At 35.8% G+C, this 24311-nt stretch overlaps 1 protein-coding gene across 1 annotated transcript in view; it reads right to left on the bottom strand.

Annotated features, from left to right (window-relative positions):
• The window catches only part of LOC126874861 (FK506-binding protein 5-like), a 169682-nt gene extending 145483 nt beyond the window's left edge, over nt 1-24199 (bottom strand). The window contains exons 1-2 of the mRNA XM_050637386.1: nt 24125-24199; nt 23917-24043 (exon numbers count right to left, since the gene is read on the bottom strand). The gene's annotated coding sequence lies outside the window, so the exon portion shown is untranslated. The remainder of the gene's footprint in view (nt 1-23916; nt 24044-24124) is intronic.
• Between the last annotated feature and the right edge of the window lie 112 nt (nt 24200-24311).

The raw sequence follows: 24311 nt of genomic DNA, 5'->3' as shown, positions 1-24311 counted from the left end.
TTGGTTCGTTTTATGTATCACCGTGTTATCGTATTTTATTCTACAGAACGAGAGCATTTACGATTGTTTATTAAGAAATGGTTTTTTTTTTAAATGTCGTATAATTGAAATCAATGTTTCTAAGCGTTATTTTTATTTATTTAGAAATATTGTAGATTTAATTAATAGTATAAATAGTGTTCGTCTTAAATTACAATCGAAATAAAAAGTATAGAATGAAATTTTTTGGTGAAAAGCCTTGTCCTAAAAATTCGACGGCTTCCTTGCATGCAAGAAAGATCATTGTTCTATATTTGGTATGAATGTGAAAAGCGAAACGTTTCGTTGTTAACATTGTTAGATGATATATTTCGAGAAACGCGCGAACAGTCGCACGGACAGGTTTTCCCCGCGATTATTTTAGAATGTCCAGAACGTCATAGGTGACAGAATAATTTACGGTATCGCGATCATCATTCATATTTACGATGGCCTAGTGCATTTCGAACGATATTCCTCGTGGACATCTGCCAACTTGCTCTACCAAGATAGCTGATGCGTAATTATGTTTGTTGGAATCGTCGTCTCGTATTTATGCTCGCGAAATATCAACGAGCCGACGATGTCAAGTTTTTAACGATCCTTATGATCGATTTCTTCGGCGGGAAATTCGTTTCGAACTGCAATGAAAATTTTCACCGCAGATTATGGCAACAACGTAACACGTTTGAAATGTTTGACACTCGGTGAAATAATTCTGGCTTCTGCGAAACTACATTTGGAACTGTATCATTTGTATACATATGTTACACGATTAAGTGTATTAAACGTATTTAAGTGTGCAATGGTTTTAGTAAATTTAAACGTTAAATATTGGAAATATCAATATTTTAATACTAATAATAATAATAACAAATGTAATTCAAGGGTGAAATATAGAGATGAACTTTCGAAGTGAATAATAACCGACAGAATATTATATCGAAATGAGAGCAGAAATGTTTGCATTCTTCGTTTATAACGTAAAAGACTGGGTCCACCAAAATGTTAGGTGGACAGAGAAAACATAAAAGATTCAATCGAATTGAAATCTCATATTGGGAAACGCTTTGAATTCGAAACGTTTGTTTGAACGTGGATAGTTATGAAAAAGTCTGTATTAAAACAGAGAGAAAATGGAAAATTTATTAAGTTTCGATATTAATCACTTCACTGACACCGAATATTGAATTTAAAAAAATTGTAATTATTTCTCAAATCCATTAAATTCCAGCTATCTAACACACATTACCCTGTATTTGTGCAAAAGAACGTGCAACTTTTTATACAAAAAGTCAAAGCTAGCCAACGAAACGAAACCTTGGCTAAGTCAAAGTTATACATTTTTCCAAAGAATATACTCTTCATTCTTTCAAAAAAAACCTACGAAATTTGTTCAGCTATGATATGATACGTGAAGGAAGACGAACGAAAACAAACCTGTCTCGATAAAACAATCGTTCGATTCGATTACTGGTCCGGCGACACACGAATGTCGCTGTCTTCGTCAGAATCGCGCAGGATCACGTGTGTACGTGGAAGAATTTCGCGATTTCCACCGCGATCTCTTTGAATTATGGTAGCAGGGAGCCGCGAGGACACGTGTCCTTCTGATCGACGCCATTAGATCTGTGGTAAAGAGGCAAGAGAGCACAGAGATGCGGCGGTATCGGTAGCCTAACCTTCTCGATCGTGATGTCAGTCGAGGCCAGAGCCAGCTACATGACCACTTGCGCTTCGGAGACCGATGGTTCGTCACGATCTTTAATTCCCTAGAGTGTTCTCGGTTTTCCTTCATTTGGCAAATTAACGATAATCTTCAAATGAAAATGAAGATTCAATACGAATGTAATTCGCGTATGATGTGGTAGGAACATATTAAAAAATTCTTGACTTAGTAGACCAAAAGCAATCTCGGAATAAGGAGGTTTCGTGGAAATTTAATTTTTCCTTTAATAAATCAAGGGAGGTGTTGTGGAATAAAAGAGGTTGAGGAAAATATTATTCGTCGTTTATATGGTAGAAGCATAGTGGACTGAGAACTTCTGGGTTTAATAGGACAAAAGCAATCCTGGAGCAGAAAAGAAAATTTGAAAAAGAAGATGGGATTGGTATTTAATGCGATAGAAATATTTAATATACAGTGTATATTAAAATTGATCGATACTACGAGCAATGGAATTTCAAAGAATATTTTTTTATTTAATTTCGAGAGGGAAAAATTCCTGAAAATAATTTTTTTTTTGAGAAATCCCTTGACGATCTTGGAAAAGAGTATTTAAGACAAATTCTGTGTCTGATAAAATGAAAATTCAACGACATAGAGATATAAAGTCAAAGATGATTGATTTCGGTGGTAGAGTTTCCTGGCAGGAAGAAGTTTGACGAGCGGCATGGTTTTGGTGGCATTAATCATAGTCAGGGCATCGTTTAGGAATGATCTATGTGGAAACTAACGGGTTCATAGAGCAGTCGTTAGTATACTGTGATGAGCACGTGAATGGGCATTGCCTCGATGTACCAGTCATAGTATAAAATATCATCAAATAATTAAATGATATCATATTTTATTACCATACAAAATTTAATATATTTGTTTCGGTTCCGAAATTATAATAAAATCGTAAACGAATTGGGAACCATTTCTTATGTATTAGCGATATAGTCAATTTATTCTTTATCATCAATTTGCCACATACAAAATGAACTTCATATTTTATAAATTTTATATATCAATTTTACCAACGAATTAACAATCGAAAATTTCATTCAAAATAATCTACAAGCCACGCTGTAATCTTCTTTCTCGCGTATCAGACGGAGATTACGAGACGTCCAGTGAAGGAGCGGTCCGTGACATGCAAGGGAAGCAAATTAAAGAGATCCTGCCAAGGAATCTAAGGAAAATCGGTTCAGACTGTGACTACGAAGCAGAGAATCCGAGACCTAAGGAAGAAAAGTCATCGGAGAAGTCGTCTTGCAATCAAGAAGCAGCCTTAGCATCCAGAATTTTGTCCAAGTCAGAGTCAATGCCAGTGCTAAAAAGCACCAGCTCGTCCAAAGAGGAGAACGAAGAAGAAAGCTCAACCATGATGTCAGAGTCTTCCTTAGCACGTCAAAGGAAAATGAAGATGATCGTAACTCGAATTAATCCAGAATTATCGTCGACCTCCAACCAGACCAGCTCAACCGATACTTTTGTGATGGAGATGATTGATGAAAATTACGAGTCCAAGAAACTAGAGTCGAAAATCGTGCTACCTATGCTCCAGGTGATTATTCATCAAAACAGAACCAATGAAATAATTTTTCATACTTTAAGGGGTTTAAACCCTTTTATAGACTTTCCTGGCTATTTTCTATTTTTCATAAAACTTCATCAGCATCCCATATCGCGTCGCCCATATTGTTATAAATATTAACACCGTGAAAGACGTAACAAACTTTATTTTTTTCTAATTATATCTCCCTTTGATCTAATCCTCCGCTATTTTCCTATTCCATTCTTGTTAAAGGACAAAGATGAATGTTGGTAAGACAAAAAAAAAAAAGAAGAAAAAAGCGAACGAGGGAGGATACCCTTGTAAGTCACAAGATAGTGAAAGTATAAAGGCAAAAAAAGAAAGAGGGTGATTACGTTAAAGGACGTATAGATACGGCCGCACGTCTCTGATGAACAGCCTAGTCGATATATATACTGGGTGAAACAAAATTCATGATATCTATAAGATCGCGAAGATATTATGATTTAAGATAAAATGAAAATCAAGAATGATGAAATTATTTTGGAAGTTTCATTTTCAAATTATTTTTCATTTTCATATTATGTTAGACCATAGGATCTTCCTGACCTCGTCTGTACCACAAATTTCATCTCACCCTGTAGAGATCTCACTAGGTAGGGATTCCATGATAGGAAAAAGTGGCAAACAAGAAATAATCTTAACTGGCCAATCCATTTGGCTTCCATTCCAATTACTCAGTCTTCTAGAGACTTAATATTACACAATTAGAATCTACATGTTTTTCCTTTCTACATCAATCCCAAATAATCGTATCCTGCTCAGAATACCAGCAACGATTCGCCAAGTTGCACCAAGGGAGTGACATTCTTCGAATTACCAGAGGACGTATCTTCTAAAGAATTCGACCAAGAAAGAAAAAGCAGCAGGTGCTCGGGCGGAATAGGGTCCGCTACGAAAGAACCAAAGAACTCTGGGAACACGCAAGAAAACGACGATCTGATAGGCATCGCCGAGAATCCTCATCCTTCTATCAAATCTTTTTACTTTCCGCCAATTCCAGAAAAGGGGCATTCTTGTTTACATCATCCGAGGCAGCAGCCTCGAATTACCAAGGACACGGACGCAATTCTTAAGATAGATGGCGAACTAGGTCCTCTCCAGCACCAACTCAATGAAATTAGTGGAAAGTTCCGAGCCCTGAATCTCAATGTCCCGTCTCTGCCAAGGCAGAGTCATTATTGTCAGTACACGCCATCAACTGACATGTCTGGGTACTATCTGCGCAGAACAGAGACTTTTGGCCAGGACTCCAAAGGAAGTGAGGTCATTCGTCTGATGGGTCAACATCAAAGCAATAAAAACTACACTGCGCTAGGACCTGGCACAAAGACCAAAGAGACTCTTCTGACTCAGGATTCCTTCTCTATGAGAGAACCTATCAGCAGGAACATCAGCTTCACAAATGAAGACTCGTATTCGTCGATGGCTCCTCGAGTCCGTTCGTCTAAACACGTTGAGAGGAATGTGTCGACCATAGCCAGCGATTGGCGAATCGAAGACTATAATAACTACGCCTCTGTGAGAAATTCTTACGCTAACTTTGGAGGCCCAGTAGAGAAGAATCCATCTGGATCACTGATACCATCTGTCAGCAGTTCTTGCTACAGACCTTACAGAAACGAAGACTTCGATTATCACAAACCACACTCTTCTAAGTACTATGACGAGTCAGAATTTAATAAATACAACAAAGAGTTCGCGAAAAAGAATGAGACAAAGCTTGGTTCTAGTAGAACAATCGATCATAGATGCCAAAATATGACTAAGAGATTGGACAAAATGGCACAAGCAGGGACGTCAGGGGTCGGATGTGGATCTGGGAAACTAATTAGGACTTTGGATGCCTCGACTGTTACTTCTGGGCCCGATCTACGTGTCATAAGTGTCAATACCTCTTCAGAAGAACGCTATACATATAGAAAAGTTGTAGGTGAAAGTTCGTATAATAAAGGAACAAGTGGAACATGTCAGCGTTCCAACAACGAGTCTAACAGCAGCCTAATTGGGCCCCAGGATCAGAGTATCTTAGCTTCTGTGATGGTTATGGGGTCTGAAGGAAGCGGTAGATCTCGCTACGTAAATCGTAGTCGTGTGAACAGTCAGGTCTCGCTAGTAATCTCGAAAAAGGACCAAGATTCGATGACGACTATTCTAGATCGTAGACAAAATGAATTTTCAGGGAAGCAGACAAAGAAACAGCTTCGAGCTTCGAATGTTATCGACCAAAAATCGATAGAAACTCTGGTAAAATCTTCAGAATCGATTAATAATAGCACAACTGATGCACTGAGAAATCTATCCGGCATAAAGATGGCCAAGACAGATGAAAAGGTGGTGATCGTGCCAATCCTGTTCACAAATGGCATCCCAGAGCCACCGAGGACTCCTCTATTCCATTTCAACAAGTCCACATGCCATTTGTCAAAAACGAATCACCATTTGACGAAGCTAGAAAGGAGACCATCCTCCATAACCCAGAACAGCGTGTACTCGGGCAACAGTTTCGAATCTTCAACAATGGAGTACTTAAATTTGGATCAAAAACTGGCAAATAAGAATAGTGGGATGTCAATGTCCTGTGTCAGTCGGTCTGGTTCATATTCGCGTTGCAGAAACCCTTCACATTTGTCGAACAATACGAAAAGTTTGTCCGACCGTCATCACAGTAGGGGTAGACATAGCCATTCGAGCAAGGCGCAGTCTGACCCAACGAGGAGAGTAAAGAAGAAGGCTATTCAGGGAATGATGAGTTCGCCAGAGGAATTTCTTTGCGATACCTGAATATTTGATGTGGTTCGATTGATTGGAACATGGTGGTCATGTCGCCTTTATGGTTGCGCTCTAAGGATTATGGTTGAAGTAAGAGGTTCAAGTTTCATAATGGAATCATAATATCTCTAGAGTCACGAATTTGGATGAAAGTGTCGTTTCTGGAATTTTGGAATTCACGTTTAACCTTTTCTTGGGGGAAAGGGTTGTTTCTGCCTCTGCAGATTCTTTTTAACTCTCTTTGATATTCGGGCTAATGGACCGGAAGACGCATTTTTGCGACGGTGTTTTGTGCAGTGACGTAGCTTCGACTATTGTCTTTTCGTCGTTTATTGTAGATAAGCTCGCGGCGTCTCTTGTATACAGTTTTTATTCAAGTAAATATAAATATTATACACGAATATGAATCTTTATTTTAATAGTAAAATTATCGATGACTATGATGATGCAAACCTTGTGAAAACAAGCTCTTGTTTATATACATTCTATGAAAAATCTATAGGATTTCATAAAAATCTCTAAAATTGTACAAAAATTTATTTTTTTTTTTTAATTTCTATGTCATTTTCGTATAATTATTGACGAGTGATTCAAGAAAAATGAATATATTTTGTAGTTTATTTATAATAACGCCTAGACTACAGATATCTATGGATTTATGTAAAAATTATGTAGAAATATACAGAACAGGTGTACGTAATACGAAAAAATATTTAAGATATCTAAAAGAAGCTGATCATTGTGAATCTGTTTCGTTTCTTTAATCGAGTTCCGAAAAATATGAATTTACATAAATATTCGCACTTTATTAGTAACAAATTCTCAGGCTCCTTTTGACGTATAAAACAAAACGATTTATATTATTCGATAAGAATATGAAAAAAGGAAAAGCTGGCGTTTCTAATGTCAAATAATCGTTGCAAAATGGCGTAAGAAGTGTTCACACAGTCCTCGCTAAAACTAGTATCTAGTTATACGAACGGTGTCACTGACGTAGGAATCCCGGAGTGATAAGTGGACAATCAGAAGCCAGATCACAAGTACACCGAATCCATGTTGGTAAACCGGTTTCCCGTCGAAGGAAATCTGTTTGACATGGCGTTTCGCGGATCGTTGCTAACTCATGCATATGAAACCCTGACCGATTGTGAATCGAGGCTGATCACCAATTGGCCAACTGTTGCATAGTTTTCTAGCAAACCCTCGCTTATTCTTAATTCTCTGCACCAAACTCAGGATCGGTTGAATCATCAAATTTACATTTCTTTTTTAATTCAATTTTGTATCTTTTTCTATCGTGACGCATACGAGTATATTTAGAATTTTTCAATGGTATTTACTGGCGTAAAAAATTAAATAGATGCTAAGGTCTAGCCAAGTGGACTAAACGTTCGAACATTATGCAAAGATTTAGGCGAAGGTTCAAGAAACTGTAACTATTTCAGCAAACCGAACAACTTAACAACTTAATGGCTGCTGATTCTTATTAAGATGGACGAATTAAATTGAAAGAGAGACGGAACGAGCGAAGCAACAACCAGATGGCAAACGAGATCATAATTAACGAAAATGCGATCAAGCGAAGGTCTTTCGAGAATTGGCCGATAAATCATCGGCGTTGAGACATCCCAGATAAATTTTGGGAACGATCGGCCGACCTTGCCACGCGATCGATGCGTTCTGTTGCACCCGAGGCGAAATGGAGTAAGGACAGTTTGTTCGACACCTGTATAAACGCGATAGTTGGTCCCCAAGTGTAGCTACAGAAGTTCTTTGAATAATTTCTTCGATACTGATTTCTTTATCAGGTTGTTAAAGTCTTCACAGACGCTCACGCTGTTTTTTCTTTTCATTCCAGAAAATTGTGAAACTTTGTAGCGAATTTTTTATATGTCAATGAAGATATCACCCGCAAACACGTGGCTCTTTTTGCAGAAATTACTCAGCCACTGTAACGACTCCGTAATTAATATAGTCGTTCTCAAGGATTACCGATCAGGGTACGATCAGATCAGTTACAGAGAAACGCAAAAATTTCTAGGCATCGACTATTCAAATGTAAATGTAGATCGACACGCGACAGATTCCATCTAATGAACACTGACACGATAGGTGAGGGTATTTAGCATTAAAAATACTGGGATTTCCGCTTGGTCTTCCCAACTATGTATTACTTTTTTGTTCCACGAAAGAAACATCGAAGGTTAATCTACTATCATCCAACAAAATTTCAATTCTCCTAAATATGTTCAGTTTATCGAATAACATCTATTTAAGAATAGACTTACTCTAAAGCTTCTTCCCAAATTGCTTGCAAAATTGAAAATACATACGCGTCTCAATCTGACGATCTTATCGCAAGCTCACAACGACACGAAATTTCAGTCGCAATTAATTTCATTCGCTCCTCCAGCGACGGGTCGCGAATAATTCCAGCTATTAGCGAAAACAATAATAATTTCCTGAAAATTTGTTAACCATCTTGACCCAATTGTCGACGTTGCCGTGGTTAATGCGACGTCGTTTATGGACAGTCGATATGCCCGCAAGAACGCGCGATAAACGCGTTGCTGGCCGCGTCCCAAATAATTTGTCTTGTCACTAGCACTTTAGTTTGTATTTACAGTGTCAAAGCGCCGTTGTCCGGTTGTTCACTCGCGGCACACGCAAATGGCCTTCGATTGCCAACGGACCTAACTTTCGGCATTGTGCTGCGGGCAAGCGCCGACAATGGCACGCGTGTCTGCTTTTCGAGCTGCGTCACAATGCAACCTCGTGCTGGCTTGTTTTCATTCCACGCCAGCCATCTCTCACCGCCATTATTTTTATCAAAGCCAGAGTAGCCATTGATCGCGCATTCCATCCAGTAATTGAGCATTTATCGACGTCAGTCGTTGGGAATAACGCTTTGTGCACTGAATTCGTGCTCTGATGATTTCCGAACGATTAATTGGTATTTGGTGTTATAAATCGCGCAAAAGCAAATTCAGAGAATTAAGAAAATTAGAAAATTGTTATAGGGAATTGTTCAATTATTAATGTCATTATGCTGGATTATTGGACTATCGGATATGTCGTAGCATGAGATTATTTTCTATGTCAATGGATTGTTCATGCTGTCACAGAGAATGACTGGATCGTTGATACTTTTGTAGAGACTTATTCGAAAAATCGAAACTGACAGCTGGAAATTGATGGATCATCGAGGTAGAAATTGGAGCAATTAAAATACTATTTTTACACCTTGTTACGCGTCTAATTTGAAACGCGTTAGAAATCAAAAATTGTATTCTTCATATGTTGAAACTTCTGTGTTTCTTCGTATTGATAAGAGAGAACATATTTTACCGATAACATTCCTCTTGCTAATAAGAAAACAACAAAATTCTTATTTTAAAATACGAAACTCCACGCCGTAACTACTTCTCCAGCTGTTCCAAGCAACAACCGTATCCAATTTTTCTCAACTGATGAGGAAAATAAACGAAATAAAGGATTTCGTTCAGGAAATAAATTGTTATACTGAAAAATGAAACTGTGTGCGCGTGTGTGTACACAAGTTCTCCAATTTGTCCAATTCATTCGCGCGATGGTTTGGAATTTTGTCAACTAATGAAAGAAAGAGTAAATAAAGTACACGTTTCGCGTATTTACGCTATTAAAAACAAATCCTTTATTCTTTTTACGTTGTGTGAAGCAAAATATGTAACAATTGTTCGCCGTACTCAAACAATTTCAATTTCACATTATTTGTCACTATTACTCGATCCTTACTTACTATTAGTTTAGTGGTGGATAAAATACAGGAAAAATATTAGTAAAAAATACTCGATATTATATATTGGAATTTTAAAAGGAAAGGTCAAAAGTTGCTATCAAAAATTAGATGGTAGAATTATGAAAATGTGCAACTATCGTATTAATTAATAAGACTTAAGATTAATTCGCCAATTACACATAGGATAAAGGAACCAGTATAATTAAGCACTAAATGTGAAACGACCTCGTACAACCTAGCCGAAGAAAAATCCAAGAAAATTATCATAATGTCCTCATTTTTCTAACATTTTCTTCCCTAATTTCACCTCCGGCAAACATGCTCCATAATACACGCCCACACTCGCCTTATCTACTAACAATACACCATTACATAACTCGTGCTTCTAATCTATACAATCTGCCCGATTCTTCGGTAATCTCCTAATAACTAGACCGATTTACGTAACGACGCGGGAGAGGAGTGGAATGGAAAAAAGAAGAAAAGTTGCTGTGAGAAATTTCATCGAGGGCGGAGCATCGATTGCGGTTTTCATCGCGGTAAAACGTTATTTACCATCGTATCACCATCGCTTCGTGTTTCGCTATCGAAACGCGTTATCGACATGTCCACACACACGAATACACAGTCAAAACCGCAAATACTTTGCCTCGAAACGAAAGAGCGGCAGAATCACTGGTTCGGATTCTTGATGGAGAACTGGAATGCCAGTGATTCGCGAATAGAGAGGCGGATAAATTACCGGATCGTTCCACGATGAAACGATAGCGTAACATCGTGTCTTTCGTGGTCTGTGGTCTATGGAATTTCCGTCCATTCTTCGCGTCGATCAACGTTCTTTAATTGTACGTGAAACGTTGCCAAGGAATATTTGGCTTAGAGGATGAATTAGGACGAGTTCGCGTCGTGTGTTTCATCGAGAATTCCCGCAACGTTGAATGAAATCTTTTATTCTGCCCTGTGACACGTTCTTTTTTACGAGTCTCTATACGAGTTTCTATATTTTTACACGAATTCGCAAATGAGTCGTAGTATCACTTTCGATGAGAATATTTTAATCCTGGACGAAGATCGTGATTTATAAAGCAGTTGGAGTGACGTTACTTCGAATGAGAATTTTTCAATTTTAGCGGAAAATCGTGGTCCAAAGATGTCTATTTAAATCTGCAGAAGAATCGGAGTACTTTCTTCCATGAAGAATTTCTTTTATTTCGGATAAAATTCGTGGCTTGAAAACTTGTCCCAGTTTGCACGAGATATCGGAGTACGTTGCACGGAGAAGAATTATCGTATAAAAATTGTAAAATAAATACTCGGAAGTTAAATCCACAGAAATTACGAAATGCCAGAAATGCGATATATATATAGGTGTGATTAAACCATCGCGAGTAAACTAAACATGAAACGAACTAACAATCAGTTTCAACCAGCGTGGTTTCGATTTAACGCGAAACTCGACGAAACTTCAAAGAATCAATCTAATCCGCTTTCAATCAAATCCAATTTCCTGGTCTCAGAAAGTCATAGTTAATGTTCGTGGGCGTGGAACGGTAGACTAATTAATTTCCCCGAATTTTCCAGCTTTCCATCGAAACGAGGAATCATTAAAAATCGATGCTCCATTATTGCAAGCTCGTGACATGCAGATTAACAGGAAAACCTAATAAAATCCTATAATTCCCTGAATAATTTATTCTTCCTTTCTCCTTTTTTTCAAAATATTTTCTCTTCCTTCTTATAAAATATAGATTCTAAGAAAAATTAAATGTTTAATTAATTCTATACCACAGAATATTGTGTATTATTTTATTTCAATTAAATCGCTAACAACTGAATAATTAAAAGAATGAAATAATAATGAGGAAGATAGAAAAATTTGGTTAGCCCTGTTAACGTAACGTAGGTGCATCACTATCGAAAACGATTTAAACGATGGATATTGAAATTCGAAACAACACATGAAATTCCATTACGTACAAAATTACTCCATTAATTTCAAGCGAACGGGGCAAAACGTTGAAACACAATTACTTCAACGCTGAATTAGTAAGCGTTCGACCTCGTCGATTATTCCGCGGAGGAGATTGATTCGTTTCAAAATGAAACTTCTCTCTGCTTTTTGATCCTGATATTACATGGGAGAAATCGTTTCAGGCACTATTGTAGAACGAGGCTTTATCATCCACCTTCTTCTTATTTTCTTCTACAATTGCGATTTCATGAGATGTATTTTACAAATACATTTCTCAAATTGTAACGCGTTCGATACTATTGTCGCGTGCTTAATTTTTGTGCATAATTTCTTAAAATTCAAAAGTAGGAAATAGTGACTTTATAGTACTAGGGGATCGATATGAATTTGTTTGTAAGATTAATTTTGTTATATATATTATACATTTATGTATAATGATGTTGATGTTGAGGTCGATGTTGAGGTCGATGTTAATGTTGAGATCGATGTTGATGTTGAGGTCGATGTTGATGATGTTGATGCTGATGTTGAGGTCGACGATGATGATGTTGATGTTGATGTTGATGTTGATGTTGATGTTGATGTTGATGTTGATGTTGATGTTGATGTTGATGTTGATGTTGATGTTGATGTTGATGTTGATGTTGATGTTGATGTTGATGTTGATGTTGATGTTGATGTTGATGTTGATGTTGATGTTGATGTTGATGTTGATGTTGATGTTGATGTTGATGTTGATGTTGATGTTGATGTTGATGTTGATGTTGATGTTGATGTTGATGTTGATGTTGATGTTGATGTTGATGTTGATGTTGATGTTGATGTTGATGTTGATGTTGATGTTGATGTTGATGTTGATGTTGATGTTGATGCTGATGTTGATGTTGAGGTCGATGTTGATGTTGAGGTCGATGTTGATGTTGATGTTGATGTTGATGTTGGTGTTGATGTTGATGTTGATGTTGATGTTGATGTTGATGTTGATGTTGATGTTGATGTTGATGTTGATGTTGAGGTCGATGTTGATGATGTTGATGTTGAGGTCGATGTTGATGTTGAGGTCGATGATGAGGTCGATGTTGATGTTGAGGTCGATGTTGATGTTGAGGTCGATGTTGATGATGTTGATGTTGAGGTCGATGTTGATGATGTTGATGTTGATATTGAGGTCGATGATGATGATGATGATGATGTTGATGATAATTGTTTCAATATCATGATGTAAAGAGGCAAGGTGATTGGTTTGCTTGTACAGTAATTAATTTCGATTTTGTAATACGATATTAGTTTGTTTTTTTCTATTAAAAAATTATATGGAAGATTTTCTAAAATCATATTGCCAACGTCATACAACAAAATTATAAAATACCAAATCTTTCGACTTAATATTCAAGTACCTGAAAATTAAGGAGATTGTATCGCGACAAGTATTATGGAATTTTGTTCTGAGCATGTCAGAAGGACAAGAGTCTGCTCATTATCCCGTGTTAAAATCCAGAAAGGAAGAGGATCTCTTCGCAATCGTTTCGAACTCTTTAACGAGACAGCAGAATCACAGCGCAGCTGTCCAGTCGCTGGAAATTCGAAACACGGTCTATCAGCTGAATCATTAAAATCCTTTTGTGGAGAGATTCACAGAGCGAGGTCCTCGTCGAGCAAAGGACGAATCTCTGTGGTTGTTCGCGATGCAATTTCCTTGCACCTTCTTCTCCACTGACTCGTGTGTGCGCTCTTTCCACAGACAATCCCGTACTGACGCTACCTTTTCTGAATTTTTGCTCTCGTTCGAGTGTAAAATCGTTTCTTTTTCCTTTATTTTCCCTAAATAATTGCTCTCCGTGCACGTCTTCCTTCTAACTATTGTTGCGTTTCTCCGAACCCTGTACTCGATTCTCTGCTCTTTTAAAGATCAAAATCATCTTATCTACGAATTTATTAAGTAAAAATTTACAATTTAAACTTGAAATTTCATGTTGGAATTTTCGCTAAATTTTTGTTTCCCAACGTTATCCATTTCACCTGCAAAGCTTCAAAATTTTGAACGATCGATATTCTCATATATTTATTCAGAGTATCGTATAATTTTAGAAAAGAGAATGTACTATATTAACAAAAAAAATATGATCCTATAATACTATAAGATTCTGGATGGAATCTTGAATTATACAATAATTAATACAATAATTAATATCTGTGTAATTTGGAGAAGATGCTACTCTGTTAGCAAAGTATGAATCCTATCTTGCAATAAATAATTATTTTTCAACGTAGGCGAATAAATTTGTTGGAAGGTGGAACGAACACGATTTGTCACAGTGTGACCGAAAATTTTTGTGAAACTCGAGACCGACATTATTGGATCGCTAATGAAATGCGGTGGTCCGAATATTTATAGACCTCCAAAATTATTCGATCAACGGGTCTGCCAAGCGTAAGGTATTTGCAGAAATTAGTCGAGTCGGCGAGCGTTATTTGTCATCAACCACGATGACACGATAAAACGCGAAGTCACGGTTTTCGCTATTCAAATTTTGCATTATTCTGCAGTACAAACTGAGTCGAGTGCTCGTATGTGACTGCCACGTAATAACAACGAACATTTTCCACGGCTCTCAGATATTTCTCTACTTAAACGTGTTTTCAGATGTAGAACGAATTTTCTGTTACAACAGTTTCATAACTCAATTTGCTTCATTATAATTTATAATCAAAACAGAAATTGAAATTTTTCTTCTCTTTCGCAGAATAAAGTTGGGATCTCGAATGAAAGTTTGAAAAGTGCCATATTTTACGCCGAATATCATATTATGCGTATTATTACTATAAAAAAAAGTCATATTTTATGCCAATTATTTTTGCTTCGCTTAAAATTGCAAATACGACGTGGCATGGTAATTTAGTGGAAACTATTAACAATTCCAGAAGTTGCTTGATAGGAAATATATTTTTGACAACAGGCTGACGATGTTTAACAAGATCTTTTACCACCTGAAATCCAAGTGTCGCGGAAGCTTAGCGAGAAAAATTCCGACAAGTGTAAACTTCGAACTTGCGGTCTACTCAAATTTCGTTTCTTTTATTCATCCTGTTTCTTTTAAAATTCGCCGCAATTTCTATGAAAGAAGTATCCTATTTCCTCTTCTATCAGCCATCTTCAGAGAAATTCTCACGTATTTGTTTCACACTGAGTTTCGTGTTTCGAGTTTTGACATGGAGTCACGTCGACATTTATGAAATTTTCGCGTAAACGCACCGATGCGTGTCGAAAAGTTTTGAAGCGATGCCAATCGCGGAATTTCGCGATCGCCACGTTTCATATTTGTGTCGCGAATTTTCTTAATAGCGGCACGTGTTGGCATATTCATTAATTTTTGATATTGCCAGAGAGAAACAGATGAAATTCTGTTGCAATGGCTTCGCTGCAATCGAAATAAATATTTTCGAAATTGGGGGAAATCATTTCTAGATAACGTGTTTTTCTCCCAAAAACCGACGAATATAACGTGAATTATTGAACAGTACGCGTGAATAAGTACTATTTATTAAAAAATAAGTATCATAACAACGATTAATATCGTGAAATCTCTGCGATAAAATTCACAAAACGTTGTACATTTAACGCAACGTTATACGAAAGCAAGCAGCGAATAATTTTATTCTTTCGTTTGTCGATTCGATTGAAACGAATAAAACAGTGCAAACAGTTTGTTGAACGTACGGATAGAAGCAGCTAATTTGGATATCGGCGAAATTGTGTAGAGGACGGGGAGGGGGGGGGGGGGGAGGGAGCAGAAATGTATGAACTCGTCCCAGTCTGCCTCGTTTGTTCGTCGAAAATAATATTATATCTTGTTTGCGAATGAAATAAATCCGAATAAAGTCGAATCGCGTGACGAGGTCTCATCAGATTAAACGAGCTTGCCGAGTAAAGTCGCAGCTTAAATTTTTATTTGAATTTTGTCGCTCGGGAAACGAGAACAATTTAATATAACGGTATGTAGATGTTATAGGTACACGAGAAATTGGCAAATCATCACAAGTTTTTAATCAACGAAGCTTTAAAGAACTTTCTTACCCCTCGGAATTTGAATTCCAAATTCAAGCGTTATTTTTAACTTCATTTTCATTAACTTTAGATTCCCCATAGAGAATTCCATCCTCGTGGTAACTTGCTCATTTTCTTCACACTGGTCGACGATGTAAAGTAATTCGCAAATTACGGATAAAACAGTGACGGATGAAACAAAAATCAAAAATCGATATACACTATGAATTCTAGTAACTTTTGTACTACAAATTTTTGTCCCATATCGACGATACTGACTTACCCTCTGATATATATATCACCATAAATATGACATACATTATACTTATTCGCTGTTCTTATTAAATACATATCAATTTTGTAGAACTATCGAGTCTATTATTCTGCTCGTTTTATTTCTTTTATCACACGAAGAAAGAAATTTGAAGAAACTTCAGAATTTTAGCAAATCCTGGCCTGTACGCGAACGTTGGCTTCTACGTTGTCTGCGATGTGCTCGTAATGCAATTAACGCGGCGCAAACGCTTAATCCTATTGAGCCGTAACGTTCAGTTGAATGGCGACTGGTTGGTCAGGTGTCGACTACGTATCATTTTTTCTTCCAGTAAGAACGAAAAGGTCGCTAACGACTCGTCTCCGATCTTCTTGAAACTAAACTTCTAGGCAGCTAAAAATAGTGGGGTCTAAAGTTTTATCTAAACCGGACCGTTCGTGACTCTCCCTTGCTTGCAGACAGTTTCGTGATTGTTGCGTGTGTGCTGAACAGCTGTTGCCTCGTGTGTACACGTAACATCACACCGTAATTATACTGTTTTGCGATTCGATAAACGCGTGCACGCCTCGAGTGGAAAGAATAACACGACACGTGGCGGTTTTAATAGCTTTAGGATCTACAGACGATTTTAAATTGTTAATTATATTGTAAATTAACGAAGTAGGTGTTAAAACGAAGGAACGTTAGTCGCGTGTCAGAATCATTTCTGGTTTTAAGCGATTTAATGAGGGCGATGGTGAGGGGAGAATTTTTGGCTTCTTGAATTTTTGATTGAGTGGCTGAATTTGGCTGAGTGAGTTGATTAAATGGCGCTGATATGCTGAATGTCGAATGGTGAAATGGAAATGTTGAACTTTTCAAGAGACCGCAATACTATTTTCTCTATCTTATTAATAAAAGACGCGTGTTGTAAATGGATTGCTAATAGAAAGGTTTGATTTTCCTACGTATTAACGTGCAAATTTAATCGTACCATTTTTCTTCTTGTGACTATAAAAAGTTATACGAGTGAACGAACTACTTGAACGACGAAGGTGAGTGAACTTGAGCTCTTTAATATGAACGACGAGTGTTTCAGATGATACAGACGAGATCCAGAGGCACCGTGTGCGATTGCCATTCGATTTCACGTAAAATATGCGTCCGAATAAATTCTTAGAATCCACGCAGGGCACCGTTAATCGTGGTAACGTGTTTGGGTTACGTTAACTTCTAAATCAACTTTTATTTGAACCGACTAAAGTATTTCTAACGATTTGCGAGCGATTCATCGACTTACTATAGAGTTCTTTTTTGAAAATTTCATTTAATAGCAAAAGATTAATCTTTTCACTTTTAACTAACGTTTACTTACTTTCTATGTTATCCTTTACAAATGATGGCTCAAATAAATCTGTTAAATTACGGTTTAAATTACTGTGCAAACAGTATTGAACGTTAAACGTGTTTAATGTTGGTTTTGGTTTCTTCGGTCAATATGCGTCCTAAAATAAGATTATACTAAGAGGATACTTAAAATATGCTTTAAATATCCGCATCTCATCCTCTCGTTTAATTCCGAATAAGCGAACAGTTCCCCTTTAGATCCTTTTAAACAGACGGAATATTATTCCCCTTCAATAAATTATTATTTACAAATTTTTCACAAATCCATACAAATGCGCAGCTTAATGATCGAATGGTTCTGTGAGCTAGTGTATGTCGCCTGGCGAATATTCAAGAGATATTAAGAAGTCGATCGACGATAAAAAATGATAAAAACGTACAGAAGAGAGAGAAAATTACGTGACATGTTTTCAAATACGTACTCGCCATGCGTAGAGACTACATTCTTTGGTGCGTGACGCCGAATTTATCAGCGTGACTCCTGTTCCTCGCAACTATCGTCACGGTGCTTGAACGTGCCCACTAATCACTATGATAATGCCTCTTCTGTGATAAATTTCCATACTTACGCGGTGCACTTCGTGCAGACATTTGCTCGCAGGCATACTAATTCCAGTCCTCTGTAGATTCCGCTCCTTTAATTTCTCATTAGCCAAATATTTACCTTTGGCATATCACTTGTCCCATTATAAAGACGTTCGTAATATGTTACAGATTTTTACGCAATTTCACGAGGAATTTTGCTAAGCGCATCGTATTAATAAAATCGACTCGTTGAAAGACACGTTACGCAAGGCTGAAACATTCTGAGGTTGTGAGCAAAGCGAGAATCTGTAAATAACGATATAAGAAATTTTGCATATTCTATTTTCAGATGATCTTAACGCGAGTTATCGGTAGAATCATTACTTCGTGAGAAAAATTGTGTAAAATGCAAAGATCGAATAAAAGCCACGAGTTATCAGGAAATATTGTTTTTAAAGTATGGTTTAATCGCTTAAATTTAAATAGCAGGAAAAATTCAGGACTGCCAAGAGAAAATTGCGATTTAAATTCTATAATAATTTGGCATAATCGAAATGAACTGAAAAATAAAATAAAATGAGACATATGCATTTTAACGAGTGAGCCTCGATTCAAATACTCGTTTTATCCAGTGAAAGTTCCACCCAAGTCTCGAATTTCTTTCATTATATTCAAGTTTCTAACATGTTAATGTAAAAATCGGGAAATGTTTCGTGATAGAACGTGCACGTTTAATTGCACAACGCGTCTGTTACGTACTGACGAGGAATGCAATTCATCGCACAGCTGTCTACGTTGCAACTAGTAACGTTAATTAAACAATTTTGACGATGAAACGTAGGCGCCAGTGCGCTGAAATATTTGCAAATGCAACACGGCCAGTAGCAACGAGCCGCCAGAAATTATTAAGCTCATCTTCGATCGCCGAGTGAATCTTCAAATCCACCAAACCCTTTTCCAAATCGCTTTTGAGCGATCTTAATTTTGCAACTTCGACTCTCATTTTCTAGTTTCACAGCGATAGATTCTATTTCCAATATTCATCAAGACTATAACATTTTACAATAAGTTTCTAATTTTCTTCCGTCAAATCCAATTACCTTTAATTTCAATTACCAACGAGTCAACATACCCCGAAGAAATATTCCAAATTCGGCAAGAACGTTAAGAGCCGTAGTAAATTACGACCAATTAATTACGTAATCTAGAATAACAAGTTTCCTTTATGGATGATCCAGCACGTAGAAGGAAACAACTATAAATTTTCAATTCCAGCTGATCAATCTAATGACTCGACGATTCTCGTTGACATCGGAAATTCTAATCCCTGTGATCGACAACAAACCTATATCTCATCACGTCCGTGAACCGCTGTATATACCGCTCCTTTTCGTGTCAAATTTAATTCAATGATAAAAAGAGGGGAGAAGTTAATACTCGAAGATCGTCGAAAGCTTTTAAGGAATAAATTGTCTGTTTGATCGACAGGAAAGATTGAAAGAGGAAATCGCATACGATTGGCACGAACGCAGGGCCAAAGGGAGAACAAATCGCGAGAACATCGAGGAAAAGCCCTGCTTCCAACTCGCAGAAAAGTATTCGAATCTTTTCTTTGGAAAGTGCTGCTAGCAACTTTCGATTCGTCGAAGTTTCCCTGGCGAGAGTTCTGCATCCTCCGAGCAGATTTTTTCGTTTGCCCGCGAGACATGCGAATTTTCATCGAAATGGAACACCTTTCCAGAAACCTCGCCTTCTATCTGCAATTTTTTATCTGCGTTTCGAAAGAAGATAAAAAGCCGATAATCGATCTTTTTCTTATATTTTCAGACAGTTACGGATATTTTATGCTCCCATTTGATACAAAATGCCAGTAAAATACAATATTCAATTCTGCGAATTTTTTCTACATTCCCACGCATTTACAAACTACATGTAATAAATTTAAATCATTCGTACGCTTCAAAATTAATAACAAATGCCAGCAACTATCATCTTTATATTTCGAATTGTAATTAACGAGCTTTGATACACGGAATTATTCTAAAATCGATAACTTTATCTAACGATTATTTAACTCTGTCCAGTTGTAATTTCTAGGGGCATCGATCTCCTCGATATCACAATACCGAGAAATACCTGGACGTCAACCGGAAAGAGTTAACATAACAATAAAATGAAATTATAATTCTCTTCTACATTTTGTATAATAGAATTAATCGAACGAGCATCTTCTCGAGGATGTTTCTTTCTCCAAGTCGCGTGTCCCATCTCTCGTTATTGGTTATGTGTCTAGTGATGTCTTTCTATCGGAGGAATGATCATGTATCGAACGATAAATGTACGACGTCAATTATTGGATCGCGAGGAATGCTCGAGGCGTTAGAATCACGTGTATCTCATTATACATCGACCGCTGTCCCCGTTAGATGAAGACGGACGTCAAGAAACATTAATGATACACGACATAATCAATGGCTACAGGATGTGGAACATATTTATTAGGAGTATATCAGCTCCAGAATATTCCCTAGAATATTACATCATCGAAATTAGCATTACGTTATGTGAAAGAAAATGGTCGCAAGAAAAACTGAAAGAGTTTGTTGTATAATTTATGTTGTTGCATGTATAATTGAATTTTATTTATTTTCTAGTAAATATTGTCTGCTAAGAACATTTCTATAAATCAATAATTTTATGTTGATATCTATAAGATATTTACATTGCAACTTTACGTTACACTGCAAAGTTTACGCAATAAATATTTCTATATTGCAAATTTCATGTTAATAATTGTAATATCTAGCACAAATTTCGTACTAGAATTATTATGATCGTAGTATCAGTACTTAAATATTTGATACGGAAAGTAATTTTTCATGGATCAATAATTACCAATAATGAGTTACGAGATATTACTAAATCTATAGACTGTGAGTACACATGTTTGCATATCCTCAAGAGCAAACCACAATCACTTTATCTTATTTCCTGCTTTTCAGTATTCGCTTCTGGTTGGCGAAATTTTTCTAGCGAAACTATTCAAACAAATCATTCAAACATAAGTAGAAAAAACCACAAATAGAGTTAAGACAAAATTCGAATGCAAATATTTTTCGGGATAAAAAAATAGATTTAATAGCATTCCATTGGTGTGTATTTTTATATTGCGTTTATCCAGTGCCAAAATATTCGAATTTTTTCGGTTCAAAAATGAAATAAAAAGAAATCGTTAAATTTCGCGAATCGTATTTTGAAACACAAATTCTTCTCGCTTTATTTTTCCTTTATTCTGGTGTTCTTCGAATATCCATTTGTTTTTTTTTTTGAGAAAAAAAATTGTTTCATGTGATAAACAATGCATTTAATATTTTGTGTGAAAATAATCCGTTCATTGTTACACCGCAGTCGAATTCTATTATCCGAGTGAATTAAATTATCTGAGCTTGATATAAAAGTCTAAAGATTGTTTTTGTTTCTTTTTTGTTGCGACAGAAACTCGCGCGAGAATGAGAAATTTGCGATATTTTTCATGTCAATAAATGGACTACACTCTAGAAATAACTCGCTGGGTTACGAAAATGAAAACGAAGGCTATTTTCCTTTGATGGGACCGGTAGTACGAGAAAGATTCTCCGATTCTTCCAGAGAAAGTTACAATATATTACGTTACAAATAGAAAATTTATTGGATAAAGCGTTGCTTTGTGGAGTTCAAGAAATACCTCGATGGTTCCAAATCAATTCTCGCGTTTCGCTCTTTAGTTTTTGCCATTTTATATAGAAAAATATATAATATAAAGTAACAATCCTTTTTAAATAACAAAAATCACTTAAATCTTTAAATTTAAGATTCGTAAATCTTATCGCTGGGTTCTTATATTTGTATCTCATTTAAAGTAATGCATTAGAGAATATCAGACATCTAATATTCAATAAAATTAACTAAATTCGTATCCAATGTTTACTATTCAAATCTAGATTTGTTAATCTATATCTACATAAGATAGGTTTCTAAAACATAGTCTTCAATAATATTGAAGAATATTATTAGAGGAAACATTTAACAAAAGAAAAATTTATAACGCAGAAACATTATTTCCTTCTGTCAGTTTTCTTTCTACCTGAAAAAGGTGGGTTTCTATATGTTCTCCGTGTTTCTAGAGAAAGGAAATATAGATGTATTTTTTTGGTCGCCGCTGATGGATTGAATAAAATGGAAAATATCGAACGGCCAATGACATTATTCGTTATTTCTTCTCCGTTGTCTCGTTGTCTCTTCTCTGTTTTTTTTTCCATTTGCTGCACAGATGAACGAATGAGAAGACCTTAAAATATTTTCGCTACATTCCCCGCCAACTGTTCGCGCGTATGAAGCAAATAATACTGAACTTCGCGAAAAATAAAAAAATAATACTTCATCGAAACGCACAGAATTATTTTTACACCGTGATATTTTGATCTCATTCGATTTACAATATCTCGCCACTTTGATAACAGAAGAGACTATTCTCTATCTTCAGAATATTTTTTATGTAAAAAGTTTTCTCGAGGAAATATATAAAATTAAAGAATGTGAAAACGAAATGATTGATGAACCTGAAGAACGAACCTCGATAAATCAAGAAATTTTATTCCACAAGTTTCCGCTAGGAAAAGTGAATTAAGTGAAAACCGAAGAGTTGAAAATCAAAGGAAATGTCGTTTATTAAAAAGAAATTATATTATCCTACCGTTTTCTTTAGAGAATCAAATGAATGGAATATAAAATATGGAGCAATAAAGTAATAAATGTGAAAGAAAAAAAATGTGTTTTTTATTTTCAAATTTTAGAGGAACTGAAAGACTGGAAATATTGGAGGAAGTATACGTATATTATACTGTAATTTATATTTATGGAAGTATTACTTCAACATTTTATTACGATATTATTTTTTGCTACTTTCATCATTATATTTCTTTCTATATTGGTAGAGCCATTAAAAATATTTTGATAAAAAATATGCTTTGAATTTTATGTAATAATTAAATGGAAATGTTTATGCAGATTTATATAAAGAAGTGAAATCTAAATGAATTTATTTCACTTATTAAATTATAATTGTAGATTGTAACATGCCCTTTATTTTGAATAATTATATATTTTTTCATTCCATGTATCCTTGCACTTTTAATAATAACAAACATTGGTTGACAATGTTTTGTACGTACTAATGAATGAAGATGAAATAATTCATTCATAACGTTAATATTACCCTCCAACCTATTTAAATACTATCTATGTATTATGACAAATGATAGAATAATAAGATAAAATGATAAGAGCAATAAAATGATTCATTTACAATACCAATATCTTTCACTTATTTGCTATAATTGCAAACAATATTAATGCAATATTAACTTGTTGAAAGGTTCAGTATATTATAATTCTAATAATGTTCTCACGATTGACCTGTACTACTTACCACCTGAACCACTTAATTATCCATCAATTACTCGACTAACACCTAACCTACTATCACCCGTTACGGTATTTCTACTTTATACATACAACCACATAAGATTAAACCAGTCTCGTTCGTTACATACAATAGCTCACGAAAATTATACGAAACCTTTTGAAATTTTATTAGTACGAACTTTCATTACAATAAATGTTCAAATATTTTCATATTTAATTGTATATCCTCTCAATTAATTGTAGTAATTGAATTCTGATTCCAATTATCTATTTATCTAATTACCGCATAGTTCTATTTTTCACTCTCTCCACTCCAGAGAACATGTAGAAACAATTAATTAAATAAAATAAATATTCCTATAAAAAGAGAAAGAATCTTACCTTGTTACACTTCCCACTTTCTCTACTCGACTCTTCTCACTCTCTCTGTCTCTCTCTCTCTACTGGATTTTTCCATCACTTGCGCACCGCACAGTGCGCAGAAACGGTTAACGAAATCAACCAAACACTGCAAAAAAAAAAAAAAAAAAATAAAAAGATATATTCTGCTATACAACAATTTATTTATCAAATCACTTGATAATCTTACCTTGTCACTTTTTTTACTGCACTCTTCCATCACTTGCATACCAGATAGCACACAAAAGGAATTAATCAACCACTGCAAAAGAGTTAAAAAAAGATATTCTCCTATGCAATAATCTATTCATCAAATCATTCCATAATCTTACCATTTTGCCGACTTCATTCTTTCATCACTTACACGCAACACGCAC

The sequence above is a fragment of the Bombus huntii genome, chromosome 16 (genome assembly GCF_024542735.1).
Source record: "Bombus huntii isolate Logan2020A chromosome 16, iyBomHunt1.1, whole genome shotgun sequence".
Lineage (NCBI taxonomy): Eukaryota > Metazoa > Arthropoda > Insecta > Hymenoptera > Apidae > Bombus > Bombus huntii.
Note: the sequence above shows the minus strand (reverse complement) of the source record. Positions and strands in the feature narration are given on the sequence as shown.